Source organism: Crinia signifera, chromosome 1 (genome assembly GCF_055691185.1).
Source record: "Crinia signifera chromosome 1, ASM5569118v1, whole genome shotgun sequence".
In the NCBI taxonomy this organism is placed as follows: domain Eukaryota; kingdom Metazoa; phylum Chordata; class Amphibia; order Anura; family Myobatrachidae; genus Crinia; species Crinia signifera.
Genome location: NC_139217.1, coordinates 256584683 through 256601225, shown reverse-complemented (window position 1 = coordinate 256601225; position 16543 = coordinate 256584683). Strand labels below are relative to the sequence as shown.

The window sequence follows — 16543 nt, the reverse complement described above, 5'->3', positions numbered from 1 at the left end:
CAACACTTGGTCAGCATCAGTGTCACACAAGAATGCAGGATCAGTGACATCACTCCTCTGCAATCATTTCTATGAATGGGTTAACACATGCATTAACCGCTCCAATGTTTATACTACATCACCAATCTTCCATATCATGTGTATGTATATGTTCTTTAGATGTTCACATGTTCATTGGGCCTTTTAAACCACGGGGATCTCTCTGGTGACTGAGGCAGTCTCCTGCTGAATATCGGTCTGTTAAATCTACACCCGGCTTATACAGCAACAGCCTGATGTTGAATTGTTGATACACCATATAATGATCAGTAATAATGAGAAGATGAGGCGGCACCCACTGTGGCGCCGCACACATCTCCATGGTTACATATTGTTGTGGCCGCAAGCTCCGTACTAACCGGAAGCGCGGCAAATGTTGTTTTTCTGTATTGGTTGATTAGATGTGTTGGTGGGGTGGCTCCGAGTACGGTGCCGCCTCCCTCACTGTCTACAGCAGCTAGCTGTCAGTTCTGCTCTGGTGTGACCAGCCGCGACTCCCGGAAGTGCGGCTTGTGCGTTCCACCGGCCGGAAGCAGCGTATGCTTGCGTTCCAAGGCCCAGAACGAGCGGCGCAGTGGCACCAACGTGACTTCTACTGCAGGTATAAATAGCCGGGCGTAGGCGCTGGGTATTTGTGGCTTCCCTTCTACATGGGAATTGGTCCTGTTGTCTTTTTGATGCCATTCACCTCTGCTGACTCCCATTTTTCCTGGACAAAGGTCACTGTTGATGACCGAAACGTCGCATGATGGATCCTGTAGTAACAGGTTATATACTCTTTTGATGCACTTTTGTTTAAAGCAACTTGAAGCTAAACTGGTTGCTTTTTAGTGGCGAGTGTTTTTTTCCTACCCAGTGTAGGTATTTTGTTCTATATATATATATATATATATATATATATATATATATATATATATATATATATATATATAAAATCTCACTCCAGTACTTAAGCGGGTGAAAAACATTTCGGGGTCCGGCAGCCCCTTCTTCAGCACATACCTGCTAAATTAATTGTGGCTGTGGCATGTGTATGTTCAGCGCTGTGCGGATTGATGTCCTTTCCTGGTTTATCTTTTTGGCCATGCTTAAACTGATGCAATGCATGCTGGGAGGTGTAGTTCAACAAACTGCTACAGTAGAGGGCTACTTATTGCCCACCTCTGCTTTAGAAACTAACCCTAATATTGACATTGGGATTTTTGACCTTCATTTAGGTCAGGGGTGGGGAACCTTTTTTGTGACAAGGTCCATTTGTATGGGGAAAAATTCCTTTGGGGGCCATATGTAAAAATTTCTTGTACAAATTATCCTGCTGCAACCGTCCCACGCTCCGGCGGCTGCTGCTGCTGAATAGGACTGACAGTCTCCGGCTGCTGTTGACTAAAAGGAATCTTGCAAGAACTACCGACCTCTCACGAGAATTCCCCTGTACTTGGCTCCCGGCAAAGCCACCAGGCAGGTGGGCGGGCCACTCATGCCAGCTACGGGGGCCGCATACAGCCCCCGGGCCTAAGGTTCCCCACCCCTGCTTTAGGTAGACAAATATTTAGACCTCCTATGCCAACATATTTAATTTTACAAGGCATATGACAGATGGGTAGTATTATTACTATTTTAACTACTATGAATTGTGAAGATAAGTACTGTAAAGCTTAGGGGTATGGCTCATAGGATAGACAGCAACTAGGTTGACAAGCATTAGGTTGACACCACTGTCGACATGCAGGAAGGTCGACATGGGGTTTCTTTCACTTTTTTTTTTGTCCCGAATTTCGACAGTCGGCATGGAAACGTAGAACCATTTACCATTGCATGGCTTGCCATGCCTCGGGCTTGGTGCCTCACTGCGCTCACCACACTATTTCATTCTCCCACCACGCCCTAGTGGATGGCAGGGCATGATATACCATCTGTCGGCACATGTTGGCAAGTGGAAAATCCCAAGTCGACATTTTCACTGTCGACCTTCCCCATGTCGACCTAATGCTTGTGTCAACCTTCATGCATGTCGACCTAATGTTTGTAGACCTAGATCCCTAACGATCTGTGTGAGTGCACATCGTTAACAGTATAGGGCAGACGTGTCCAAACTATGGGCCTCCAGCTGTTGTGAAACGACAAGTCCCATCATGCCTTGCCACAGTTTTGCTATTAGAGAATGCTAAAACTATTGCAAGGCATGCTGGAATGTGTAGTTTCACAACAACTGGAGGGCTGAAGTTTGGACATGCCTGGTATAGGGCTTAATTAAGACCTTATTGCTTAAGCAAATTCTCTCTCAAATGGCTAAAACCCTGTGCACTGCAGGTGCAGCAAATGTAACATGCAGAAAGTTATATTTGGATGAGTTATTTTGTTTCTGTGCAGGGTAAATATTGTCTGCTTTATTTTTACATTGCAATTTAGATTTGTTTGAACATACCCCACTCAAATCTAAACCTCTCTGCACATGTTACATCTGCCCCACCTGCAGTATGAATCAGTACCATAGTGCGTACGTACTAGATGATGTACACAAAAATGTCATTATGACTGGTTGCTATCATGCATATCTTTAAAATATTGTCAAATGTGTATGCAGCTTAATTCTTTACTCTGAGAGAATGGCATGTTGCAAAAATAATTATCCAACCATAGAAATGAGACGCTTTATCTAGTCCTAAAATAAACAAACAAGAAAAGGATAGTGAATGGGAATAATTTTTAGGGATAAGAGGTTAGGGAGGTGGTTATTCTCAGTATTTGAAGTCCATGCAGAGGTTCGGCTACAATCCACCCTAAGTGAAAAAAAGAAAAGAAAAAGAAAAGCCATTTACAGAATGTCACCAGCTCACAGAACATTATATCCACAGCATGCAGTGAAAGGAAGAACCGGCTACACTAAATAAGTGTAAAGATGGCCATACACTGTATCTCAGCAGTATATGGCCATATGACCCCCATGAGCCGACTGTGACCTTCTTAAGCGGCAGGGTCACATGCAACTCCGTTCCCCGTCACCAGGAGAGGGGCTGATTCGGAGGTTGGACGGGCAGCAGGTCCAACCACCTGCTTAGGTCCGATGCGCACAGGAATGAAATCGGCCAAAAATGGACTTTTGTATGGGCACTATAAGAATGCCAATCCCATGTGATCTTAGAATTAGAGACAAGGTCCAAACATGCAGTATCCAGTTTACAATTAGTTATGTTGCTGCTATTGAAAATGCTCACCTGGGAACTGTAAAGTATGCCTATAAAACTACAGATTGGTAAGAAAGGGGCTGACTCAGGATCGCTCATAGGGATCTGAATTTGGCCCCAGCTCCGATGGTTGTGGTTTGCGCATGTGGATTTCTGCACATGTGCAATCCCTGGCACCGAACGGCTATGGCGAGTTACACACTCGCCGTGCCACTCGTTGTGGGGAGGGCAAGGGCTGGGGCTGGAGCAGGAGAATGCCCCAATGTTTTATGGGCATCCCCATGAAAACAGGGAGGGGGGGGAGGAGGGTGGTGGTGGTTGATGTCACATGACATCAGTGTCACTCTTCGGCGGACTCTGATGGAAATAGTCGCCGACCATCAAATGATCTATCAAATGATTTCTCTCCCCTTCAGCCGCATGCAAGGGGATGTGTTCATGTACATCCCTTGCATTTTACAGAGGGGATTCTGAGGTTGGGGTGTGGCATTTCAGGTCTTACTAACGACTGCCGTTTACTGAACCTTGCTGAATCAGGCCCTCCGCGTCATGTGTCCCTGCACCTACCTAGGGTTATCTATTGGTTGTTGATAACCATTAATTCTTCTCAACCAATGGTTGATGGATTTGCCATTTATTTGGTCTCCATTACTTTGCATAGTGCATCAATTGTTTTACATGGATGATTTCCTGCCACACCTGCACAACCCTACACCTGGTGCATATTACTGAATCTTTACACAACTGTAGTCTGAGAAGCCCATACGGGGATGGAGGGTTTTTCATGCTCCATGTAGAGAACCTAGCCTTCATTGCATTTCCTCCATCACACAGCTGTGAATCTCTCACTTTCTGAATCTCTCATCCTATTACATTTCTCCCTATATCTCTATACGGATCAGGGAGTGAGTGTGTTCTGCATACAAGCTGATCAATCAGTCGTGATTGACGTCACAACTGGGCGCACATTTACAGGTGCTTTCAAATACTGCCAGCTCATGCAGAGAGTGTACAGGTAATTGGCGGCACGATGTGCCGATATTTAATGATGTGCCTTAGTGCTGCTTAAATGCTTAGAACTGTGTTAAGACCAATAATTGTATGGGTGGTTTTTATAACCAACCAGAATTTCTCATGAACCCCCAAAATACCAATAATTGATCAAATAGTACCTTAAAACTTGTTTACTTTATATCCCATTTAAAATACCACATGTTTCGGGGCATGGTTTGGACACCGAGCGAAGTGGTAGTGGTGCCCACCACATGGCACACTGAAATCGTGTCCTCTTGGAGCACGGAGTAGAGATGCTGAACTTCTAGAGGCAGTGAGTGTGGACCAATTTGCTCCAGGAACCTACCCGCCACCCTTGATAGTATAACAGGCTGCCCTGCTTGTGCTGAGCGGGAACAGTGAGGGATACAGAGGCCGTATTGTTTTACTATGCCTACAGCTCCTCTTACTGCCTAGCATCTATTGTAGCTGTAGGACAAGACCACAGAGAGTTGATCATCCCCAATACCCCACTTCATTTGCTCTCCTCCCCAGTAATGGCTCACCCTTCAGGGATCTTACCATGCATCCATGTAAACTAATGGTAATGGTGAGGAAACCCTGAGTCATTTTATGTGATTACTACCACTCAGAAACAGGAGCACCCTGCACAATTCCCCCCCCCCCCAGACACAAGGATTACCATCGCAACAACTCTGCCCTTTGACATTTGAAGATATGGTAACAGTGGCGTAAGTTCGTCTCAGGTGCCCGGAGGCAAGATGAATGCTTGTGCCCCCCCCAAACCCTAATATATATATATATATATATATATATATGTCGGGAGGACCGGCACTTGGTAAAACAAATAGAGCAGCAGTTAGGGTGCCTTCCACATCAAGGACATATAGAAACGATTTTCAAACAAATGAAAACAGGAGGCGGCACTCAAAAAAAAACGTGGTCAACTTATATTAAAGTATACATGTGCAAAAAATGGTCAGCATACATGGTCGACAGTTTCGGAGCTGACGCCCCTTCCTCAAGACCACTGACACATCAACTGAAACAACCAAAGCATAAAGGTAAAGTGCAGAAAACGAAGTTTTTTCGTTTTCTGCACTTTACCTTTATGCTTTGGTTGTTTCAGTTGATGTGTCAGTGGTCTTGAGGAAGGGGCGTCAGCTCCGAAACTGTCGACCATGTATGCTGACCATTTTTTGCACATGTATACTTTAATATAAGTTGACCACGTTTTTTTTGAGTGCCGCCTCCTGTTTTCATTTGTTTGAAAATCGTTTCTATATATATATATATATATATATATATATATATATATATATATATATATATATATATATATATATATATATATATATATATATATATATATGATTTGTGGCCCTTTTCCTTGATCCCACCACGTGTCTGGATAAAAGGATATATATAGATATATATATTTATATATATATATATATATATAGTTATCTATATACAGTATATATATATATATCTATATAGATATATCTATATAGATATATCTATATATATAGATATATTTTATATATATATAGATATATATTATATATATAGATATATATTATATATATAGATATATATTATTTATATAGATATATATTATATATATAGATATATATTATATATATAGATATATATTATATATATAGATATATATTATATATATAGATATATAGATGTGGGTAATAATCCGCGTCACTCAGGGGGTCTTGGTAATAGAAGTATTTTATATATAAACGTCAATCAATATATGTGCAACAAGGTCGACGTTTCAGTGCCCGCAAGCACTTTTGTCAAGACTGCACACTGTAACAATAACTCGCACGGCGGCGAGAACACAAACTCGCTCGGCGGCGAGACATAATGAATATTTATACATACCCGTCCTTGATCCTTCCAGCGGCCGGGTGTGAGTCGCATCCGCTCACAGAGGAGAGGCGCTGATCACTGACGTCAGTCCCGACTAAGTTGCCAAGCAACAGTGCAGGACGCCGTCCCCGGCCACCAGTCAGATCTGTGCGGACCGGGCTACACAAAGAAACACACAATTAGCGGCATAACAGTAAAGCACATGAGCATTATACTGCGTGAGAGCATGCAGCTTCGTTTAGAGAAAAGTATGCCAGCTAAATCGTTCATTCAGACCTCCTGGTCTGATAGTTTGCAGGCGAAATATCCACTTTGATTCCAACTTGAGGAGATTACCATCTCTGTCCCCTCCTCAAATTGGGGCTGGTATATGATCAATCAAAATAAATCTCAGGTCTTGAATGGAGTGGCCAGCCTCTAGCGAATGTCTGGCTACTGGTTGATCAGATCTGTTGGTCTGTATGGCCTGATTTATGGCAGATCTATGTAGGGCCATTCGTATCCTTGCTGTGCGGCTAGTCTTACCTACATAATGTAGGTTGCATGGACAGTGTAATAGATATATAACATGTGTGGTTTGACATGTCAACACATGTTTAATCTTGAATATCTGGTTACCATGGGGGTGTTTAAAGGTCTGGCTGACTGTCATATTTTTGCAGGTAGTGCATTTAATGCATTTATAGCATCCAGGTTGTCGTCTCATGAAGTTGGACGTGGGCGCAATACGTTTAAAACCTGTGACGTCTGTGTGCATAACCATATCCTTAATATTACGTCCCCTGGTGTAGCAGGAAAGTGGTTGTAGTGACTGAAGACCAGGTAGCTCTGGGTCCGTTTTAACAATTGGCCACAGAGCTCGTGTGGCTCTCTGGACCACTGGGCTGGAAGTGGTAAACTGTTGTTTCCAAGGTAAAACCTTGGACGCTGGTTTTGTCGTTTGTGCCCCCCCCCCCAAACCCTACTATATATATATATATATATATATATATATATATATATATATATATATATATATATATATATATATATATATATATATATATATATATATATATATATATATACAAAGCAGGGATCCCCACGGGGAACAAGCACGTCACTGCAGCAATTTCTTGTGAAGAATAGATGTTTATTGAGCCTCGACGGGCCGTTTCGGGGTACAACCCCTTCCTCAAGAGACTTCAAACAGGATTTGTGGCCCTTTTCCTTGATCCCACCACGTGTCTGGATAAAAGGATATATATATTTATATATATATATAGATATCTATATACAGTATATATAGATATATCTATATAAACATAGAAACATAGAAACATAGAATTTGACGGCAGATAAGAACCATTTGGCCCATCTAGTCTGCCCCTTTTTTACCCTTCAGGTAAACTCAACCCTTTCTAATCCTTATTTCTTTGTAAGGATATTCATATGCCTATCCCAAGCATGTTTAAATTGTTCTACTGTCTTAGCCTCTACCACCTCTGATGGGAGGCTATTCCACTTATCCACTACCCTTTCTGTGAAGTAATTCTTTCTAACATTTCCCCTGAACCTACCTCCCTCCAGTTTCAGTGCATGTCCTCGTGTTTTATTACTTGTTTTCCTTTGAAGAAAATTTCCCACCTGTACTATGTTAAAACCCTTGATATATTTGAAGATTTCTATCATGTCCCCCCTTTCCCTTCTCTGCTCCAAACTATACATGTTAAGATCTTTTAGTCTATCCAGGTAAGTTTTGTGATGTAGGCCATGAACCATTTTAGTTGCCCTTCTTTGTACACTCTCCAATGTATTTATATCCTTCTGAAGATATGGCCTCCAGAACTGGACACAGTATTCCAGATGAGGTCGTACCAATGACCTATAAAGTGGCATTATTACGTCTTTTTTTCTGCTACTGATTCCTCTCCCTATGCAACCAAGCATCTGACTAGCCTTCCTCATTGCTTTGTTACATTGCCTCCCTGCCTTTAAGTCACTTGAAATAGTGACTCCTAGATCTCTTTCCTCCTCAGTAGTTTCCATTATAGTACCCTTGATACTATATTGAGCCTTTGGGTTTTTGAGTCCCAAGTGCATAATTTTGCATTTTTTAGCATTAAACTGTAGTTGCCATTCTCTTGACCAATTCTCAAGTTTACTTAGATCATCAGTCATTTGATTTACCCCTCCTGGTGTGTCTACTCTGTTGCATATCTTTGTATCATCTGCAAAAAGGCATACTTTCCCTTCAATACCATTTGCAATGTCACTGACAAAGATATTAAAGAGCACTGGTCCAAGTACAGATCCCTGGGGTACTCCACTGGTAACATGTCCCTCCATAGAATGCACTCCATTTACGACAACTGTCTATTTCCTATCCTGCAACCAGGTTCTTATCCATTTAATTGTTTTATAATCCAATCCCACACTTTCAAGTTTATTTAGCAGCCTGCGATGTGGGACAGTGTCAAATGCCTTACTAAAGTCTAGATATGCCACATCTACAGCCCCCCCTTCATCTAGTATTTTGGTCACGGAGTCAAAAAAGTCAATGAGACTTGTTTGGCATGATCTCCCTGCAGTAAAACCATGCTGTTTTGGATCCTGTAAGTTGTTTAATTTAAGATATTCCACTATTCTTTCTTTTAATAGTGTTTCCATTATTTTCCCTACTACTGATGTAAGGCTCACTGGTCTGTAGTTACTTGCTTCTTCTTTGCTTCCGCTTTTGTGCAGTGGAACTACATTTGCTTTTCTCCAGTCCTCTGGAACTGCACCTGTATAGATATATCTATATAGATATATCTATATAGATATATCTATATAGATATATCTATATAGATATATCTATATATATATATAGATATATTTTATATATATATAGATATATATTATATATATATATATATATATATATATATATATATAATTTCTTTTCCAACAGGATATTGTTACTACAGTGTGTCGGGCAGGCTTTTACTGAATTATCTCTCACCCTCAGGCCAGGCTGCTGCAGCGTCTACCACCCTGCTTCTATCTTCAGTGACTATCTGTCACTCTCCCATTGCCCGGCAGCCGCTCCCATTGCTTCAGTGTCCTGGCTCCCGGCGGTCATTGAGACAGGCAGCTGGCTTGCTCACTCAGGCGCCAGCGGATGTCAGGGGACTTCCGCAAAGAACAGAGCACGAAGCCAGCAGGAAGGTGACACTCAGGGAGGACGAGGAGTGTTGATGCGCCGTTGCGCACAAGGGGGGAGGGGCACTCGCACCCGGCGCCCGACCGCTTCATAAGATAAATGCGGCAGCCAGCGGCACCCAATAAGGCATCCCTGGCATCGGAACATCGGAGGCAATGGAGCCTGTGCCCCCTTTAAGCCGGGCGCCCGGCGGCAGATGACTCCATTGCCTCTGGGAGTTCCGCCACTGTATGGTAAGAACAACTCAGGAAACCTTGTCCATTGACGCTTATTAATATACAGCAACAGTTAAACTTATCTTTCAGAAACTAAACCACCAACTTCTCAATAAATTAAATAATTCAGTTAACCGCTCACGTAGAAATAATGAGAATTGTGGGCCTTCCTAAAAGTCTTAATGCCCTGTACTCATGGTGCGAATGCAGTTTTATGCTGAGCTAGGAGCTTACATAGATTTTCTCTCCATGCAGGAAGCTGCAGCCTACTTGGAGGCAGAATGCCAGGAAAATGACTCTGCGCCCACATGATGATCTCTCTGGCGGACTTGGTATTAATGTCTTAATATTGTTTTTTTCCCCTTCCTCCTACTTCTTTTTCTTAGTTGATACATTATTCAATTTGTATCATTCCTCAATGTTACCATGGATTATAGAATGGCTTTTTTTACTGTGACAAACTAATACCCCTTTCCCACTGCAGCTCTTAAACGGTAATTTGCCATTTTTTTTGCCTTTTTAAATGGGTAGAGCTGCAGTGGGAATGCTCCAGGTTGCTGTACCCGTTTAAAAATACCATTTATTTTTTTAAATGGGTAAAAAGCAGAGTTTTACTCTTAGGTTGCTCTCTTTACTGCCCTTTAGATAAGTCAGGGCAACATTTGTACCCCACATACCTAAATCTTTCAAATACATGATCCCATACTGTATAATATTGTTATTTTCTACAGTTTACCTTTTTCATTTGTTTAAGTATTTTTCTTTCTTTCATGCTTCTCTTCATATATTGTAACAGGTAGATTCACAATGTTATTCATATTTTATGATCTTATGATTATTGGTTGTCAATAATTAAACTGGGTAGAATTGTTATTGTATACCTTGTCACTTGCAGATATGCCTTATGTTTAATCTCATTTTTATCTCAATCAATATGATTCTGAATAACTTGAAATTTTGTTCTAGGATCATACAAGGTATCAATACACCTGCCAAGAGGCGAAAGATTATTTATATCTAAAGAAAGCAGATCACTTTTTTACACCTCTCACTGCAACGCAACAAGAGAAACGATCTATGTTGGGCCACAGAGTGATGGCATATGCCTACTTTAACTTTAAGGGGGGTATTCAATCTCCTGCAGCCATCTCCCGATGGGGGAGATGGCTGTGGGGCCCTATTCAATGCTGCAGCTCGCCTCTTCTAGTGTTCATTCTAGCACTTGCCATATTTGAAAACCCATGCAGTTCCTCTTCCCTGCCTGGGGTGTCGAAGTCTGCTGTGGTCTGATGCTGATATACAGACCACACTGTGCTAGAAGCACTACAGCAGACAGCGACACCCCAGGCAGGGAGGGGAACTGCATGGGTTTTCATATATGGAGTGCAGGCGCGACATTGAATTCCGCCTGCTTTTTCTCGATCAGACCGAGAACGGGACAGGGTCACGGCTGTCGGGCCAGCTCGACAGCCATGACACAAGATTGAATACCCCCCTAAGTCAAGAGAAGTGGCCATATTAGTTAAAAATGGAATCCCAATCAAAATCACACATAACAAGGTAGATCCTAATGGCAGATATATTATAATTGGTGGAGAAATCTATGGAATTTCTTACACCTTGGGCGAAATGTAATAGGGTGCAATTTTTTAGACTAAAAAAAAATCGCACCAAATCGCACCTTTAAAAATCGCAATTTTTGCCGCGAATTCGCATATGTAATGAGGTGCGAATTTGCGGCAAAAAAATGCGATTTGCCGCAATTTCGGGCAATTTTTAGTCATGAAAATGTGCGCATTTTCAGTCATGAAAATGTGCGCATTTTCATAAATGCGATTTTGTGCTAAAAAAAAAGTTTTACAAAAAACGGCGTGGGGTCCCCCCTCCTAAGCATAACCAGCCCCGGGCTCATTGAGCCGGGCCTGGTTCCAAAAATACGGGGGACAAAAAGCATAGGGGTCCCCCGTATTTCTGAAACCAGCCCCGGACTCTTGGACCGGTCCTGGTTCCAAAAATACGGGGGACAAAAAATCTGGGGGTCCCCCGTATCTTGAAACCAGCACCGGGCTCCAACAGCCCGCGGTGTCATGCCACAGCCGGGGGACACTTTTAATACAAGGTCCCCCGGCCAAAACATGAGCACCGTGGCTGGTCAGCCTTGGACGGGGTACCTGGAGGAGTGGGGACCCCCCCAATAAAGGGGTCCCCCCCCCAGGCTTCACCCGTCCAGGGCTGAAGCCCGGGGCTGTCACCGGCGTCCGTGGCCAGTGGACGCCGGCCTGATAGGGTTAAATCGATCATACGTTACATTGCTTTATACCGGAGAACTACAAGTGCCAGCAGACCTCCCCCGCATGCTGGGACTTGGAGAACCACAAGTCCCAGCATGTGGGGCATTAATGGGCCCGCTGGGACTTGTAGTCCACCTGTAAAAAGAATGTTTATAAAAAACACACACACAGAGAAAATGTGCGATTGTGGCCGTTTTTGACCAAAAATCGCACATGTCTAAAAAATCGCACCCTATTACATTTCGCCCATTATGTTATATTTATGCACCATCTTTATATGATAGGAAGTTTTACAGCTCTCTGGTTTAATCTTTTACATCAATTTAAGGATACTCCATCTATCTTGGGAGGTGATCTAAATCTTACTACTTCACAATATCTGAATCAACAGTTTTCAACTACACTTCCTTACAGTCCTTGTAAAGTTAACCCTTTGAGTGCCAATATTGCTTTGCCAGATCCTTAAAATATCTGCTAAAAATGCCAACATCCTCTTCAACATTCAAGGATGCCCAAAAATCAATTTGGAATGAATTTGCATTTACTAACTATCCCCATCAATAAAACCCTCCATTATCCTGGCAGACTGCTAAAGCAATCCTGCAAATCCTACTAAATAAATTTAGTAACATATTATTCCAGCGCTGTGGTCAGCCCTCATATATATAGGTTTTTTTTAGACTGCTAAAGCAGTTATGAGAGGATCCATTTTATTCTTAATTTCACATTATCGTAGGCAGCAGCCCAAGAGATTAAAGCAGGACAAGAGGCACTTACAAATGCTTACGTCTGAGAAAATCCTGCTCCCTGCCTATTCACAGAATGTAAATTGAAATTTGATTCATTGACGCAACAACCCAGTTAAATGAAATGAAATAAGAAAAAATATCTATACCACACACGGTAACAAATCTAGAAAACTACTATCTAACTGCCGACTAGGGGAAAGAATGTGTTATAACTTATTTTCAATGGTCGATTGAATTCAGTACAGTACACACTTTTGGTCTGGAAATTCGGAATATACTACATTCTTTGTGCTCCAAACTCTATTCACAAGTACCTATTAATTTAAACAGAAAGCAGGCTTTCCTGCCTATTATATGGTCAGATCTCCCTATTGAAACAACATATCTGAAGTGAAGGTGGTTATAAAAGGTTTATAATTATGGGAATTTCCTGGGTCCTGATGAATCCACAGGAGAGTCCTACAAAGTCCTCCTAAACTCCCTGGTTATTTCTATCACCAATCTTTATATATCTATACTTCTGGAGGGCGTTATGCCTCCCTCCTTTAACTGGGTGGTTATAAAAGTACTTCCTGACCAGGTAAAGATCCCAAACTACCTGCTTCCTATCCTCCAATTCCCTTATTAAATGTGGACTATAATATATACACAAAAATAGTTGTCGAGAGGTTCAAGCAAGTGGTACCTACTCTGTGTATAAGACCAAACTGGTATTATATAGGGACACAATTAAGATTAGTTTTGTGTCTCCCCCCTCCCCCCGTACCCCTATTTACGCCTGTAGCGGGCGTACCCTTTGTTAATCCCTCATTGCGCTGTTAACTTTATTATAAATACTTTACTATAAAATTATGGCGGTTGGCGCCTGGGGGGCGAGGCCCCTCGCCAACCCTTATGGAAGTTGCACGTGCTAGAGACGTGCGGCTTTCCTTACTAATGGAAGTCTACTTAGAACAGTTTGTCATCCCCCTTCCCCTTCTCGATCCCTCCACACCTAGAGCAGCAGCAATTCTGTGTACTATTTCTCTCTCCCTAACATTGTTTTTACCACTAGGCCCGAGACACTTTATTTGGTAGTTGGAATGTGGGTGGGATAAACTCCCCCCAGAAAAGAAAAAGGGGATTTTTGTAAGAACTTACCGTTCAAACCCCTTTCTCTGAGTCCAGTCCGGTGACACAGCTCACAGTGGGATGTAGGAGGGTCCGCCAGGAGCCAGGCACCTATGCTTCTAATTTCTTTGGGGGCAGGATCCTCCCTACTGCATCCCATAACTAGGATACACAACTCAGTACAATGCCTGAACATCTTATATGCAACTTATAACTCAAAACATGGCAACCATGAACGGTACAACTTACTGAGCGTTAGGGAGGGATCGCTGTGTCACCGGACTGGACTCAGAGAAAGGGGTTCGAACGGTAAGTTCTTACAAAAATCCCCTTTTCTCTTTCGTCCAGTCCGGTGACACAGCTCACGATGGGACGTTCACGAGCCGGTCCTTTGGGAGCGTACGCTCAGACTGCCAGTTCTCATCACTGCCCGTCTAAATGAAGCGTCCTCCGATGCGAACTCATGAAACCTGTAGAATTTTGTAAAGGTATGAACAGAGGACCAGGTGGCTGCCTTGCACAGCTGCTCCACTGTGGCCCCATGACGCACCGTCCACGAAGAAGCAACTGACCTCGTAGTATGGGCATTTATTGGAGATGGAACAGGCCTACCTGCCCTACATTAGGTAAACGCAATAGTTGATCTCAACCAATGAGCAATTGTCTGCTTTGAAGCAGGCCACCCAATCTTATGTACATCCTACAAAACCAGCAGCAAATCAGATTTGCAAATATCCTTCACCCTATTTACATAGATTCGCAATGCACGAACCACATCCAACTTTTTTAAACTGTCCCTATTCCTCGTTCCCTCAGGCAGGGAAAAAAACAGGAGAACAATGTCCTGATTTAAATGAAATGAGGATACTACCTTAGGTAGAAATTTAGGTACTGCTCTTAGCACAGCCCTATCATCATGGAAAATCAAAAATGGTGACTTGCAGGACAATGCACCCAACTCCGACACATGCCTAGCCGAAGCAATAGCAAATAAAAAGGTAAGTTTCCAAGAAACATATTTGAGATTCGCTGATCCCAGAGGCTCAAAAGGAGGCTTCTGCAGCATAGATAAAACAAGGGACAAGTCCCATGGTGCAACCGGCTGCCTGTAAGGAGGCTTAATCCTGGTCATGCCCTGCAAAAAGGTCTGCACCTCTGGCAACAGAGCCACCCTTTTTTGAAAGAAAATGGATAGTGCCGAAATCTGCACTTTCAAAGATTGTAAACTTAGACCAGACAAAAGGCCATCCTGTAGGAACTCAAGTAGCCTGGCTACCTTAAACCTGGATGTATGAACTTTCTGCCGTTCACACCACCTGATGTAGATCTTCCACACCCTATGGTAGTTAGCCGCTGACACCGGCTTTCGGACCCTTAACATGGTCTGGATAACCGCCTCTGAAAAACCTTTCTTTCACAATAAGGAGGACTCATAAGCCACGCCATCAAATTGAGCCGAGCTAGGTCCAGGTGTAGGAACGGTCCTTGAATGAGTAAGTCCGTCCGAAGAGGGAGTCGCCACGATTCCGGCGATAATCTCAGTATGTCTGAGTACCATGACCTCCTGGGCCACTCTGGTGCAATCAGTATGGCTGGTACTCTCTGGTTCTTTATCCTATTCAACACCCTCGAGATCATTGGAAACGGGGGGAAAATGTAGCCCAGACTGAAACACCAAGGAATTGTCATGGCATCCACTGCCCAAGCCGACGGATCCCTCGATCGAGAGCAAAACCTCGGCACATGACAATTGCTCCTGGACGCCATAAGATCTATGTCTGGCAGTCCCCAGCGGTCTACAATATTCTGGAAAACTTCCCGATGAAGTGACCATTCCCCCTTTAGCAGATCCGCCCTGCTGAGATAGTCCGCCTCCACATTCCGGATCCCCGGAATGAACACGGCTGACAGTGCTGGCACCTGCACTTCCACCCAGGTGAAAATCCTCACTATCTCTGCCATTGCCATCTTGCTGCGAGTTCCGCCCTGATGGTTTAAGTATGCCACTGTTGTGGCATTGTCGGATTGAACTCGAACTGGCATTCCCTTCAGAAACTCTTCTGCTTGGCACAAGGCATTCCATACCGCTCTCAGTTCCAGTATGTTTATAGGAAGTCTGGATTCCTCCTCGGACCAAAGGCCCTGTAACATTAGATGGAGGACAACTGCTCCCCAACCCCTGAGACTGGCATCCTTCATGATGACCAACCAATCCCAAGAGCAAAGGGACCGCCCCATCTGCAGAGTCTCTATATCCGTCCACCATTCCAGGGATATTCTTGATTCCTGAGACAGAACCAGCCGTTCCTGCTTCATTGTCTTTGCATTCCTGGACCAGCATGCTAGGATGTTCCACTGGAAGCACCTCGAATGGAATCTGGCAAATTGCAGCGTCTCGAAAGTCGCTACCATTTTGCCCAGCAACCTTACTCCCTGCCACACCATTGGTGCAGGAGCCTGAAGAATTGCCAGCACCATCTGCCGAATCTCCACTGCCTTGGGATGTGGTAAGAACACTCTGTGAAGGTGTGTGTCCAGGATTACCCCGAGGAATTGCAGACTCTGAATGGGTGATAAATGCGACTTGGGAAGGTTTAGCACCCAACCCTGATCTTGCAAGAACTGCGTCGCAATGCTCAGGTGTTCCTGAAATACCTTGAATAAAAGGTAATCCAGATAAGGAATAATTACTATTCCTTTTAGACGGAGAGCTGCAACCATGACCGCCATCACTTTCGTGAATACTCTCGGAGCCGTTGCCACACCAAACGGCAGGGCTTGGAATTGCCAATGGTTTTCTCCAATTGAAAATCTGAGAAGGGACTGGTGATCTTTGTAAATGGGCACATGGAGGTACGCATCCTGAATA

The 16543-nt window shown here is 43.4% G+C and overlaps 1 long non-coding RNA gene across 1 annotated transcript in view; it reads right to left on the bottom strand.

Annotated features, from left to right (window-relative positions):
• Positions 1–2684: 2684 nt before the first annotated feature.
• Positions 2685–16543, bottom strand: part of LOC146073523 (uncharacterized) — a 55570-nt gene continuing 41711 nt past the window's right edge. The window contains exon 3 of the long non-coding RNA XR_014473282.1: positions 2685–2819. This is a non-coding gene — a long non-coding RNA (uncharacterized LOC146073523). The remainder of the gene's footprint in view (positions 2820–16543) is intronic.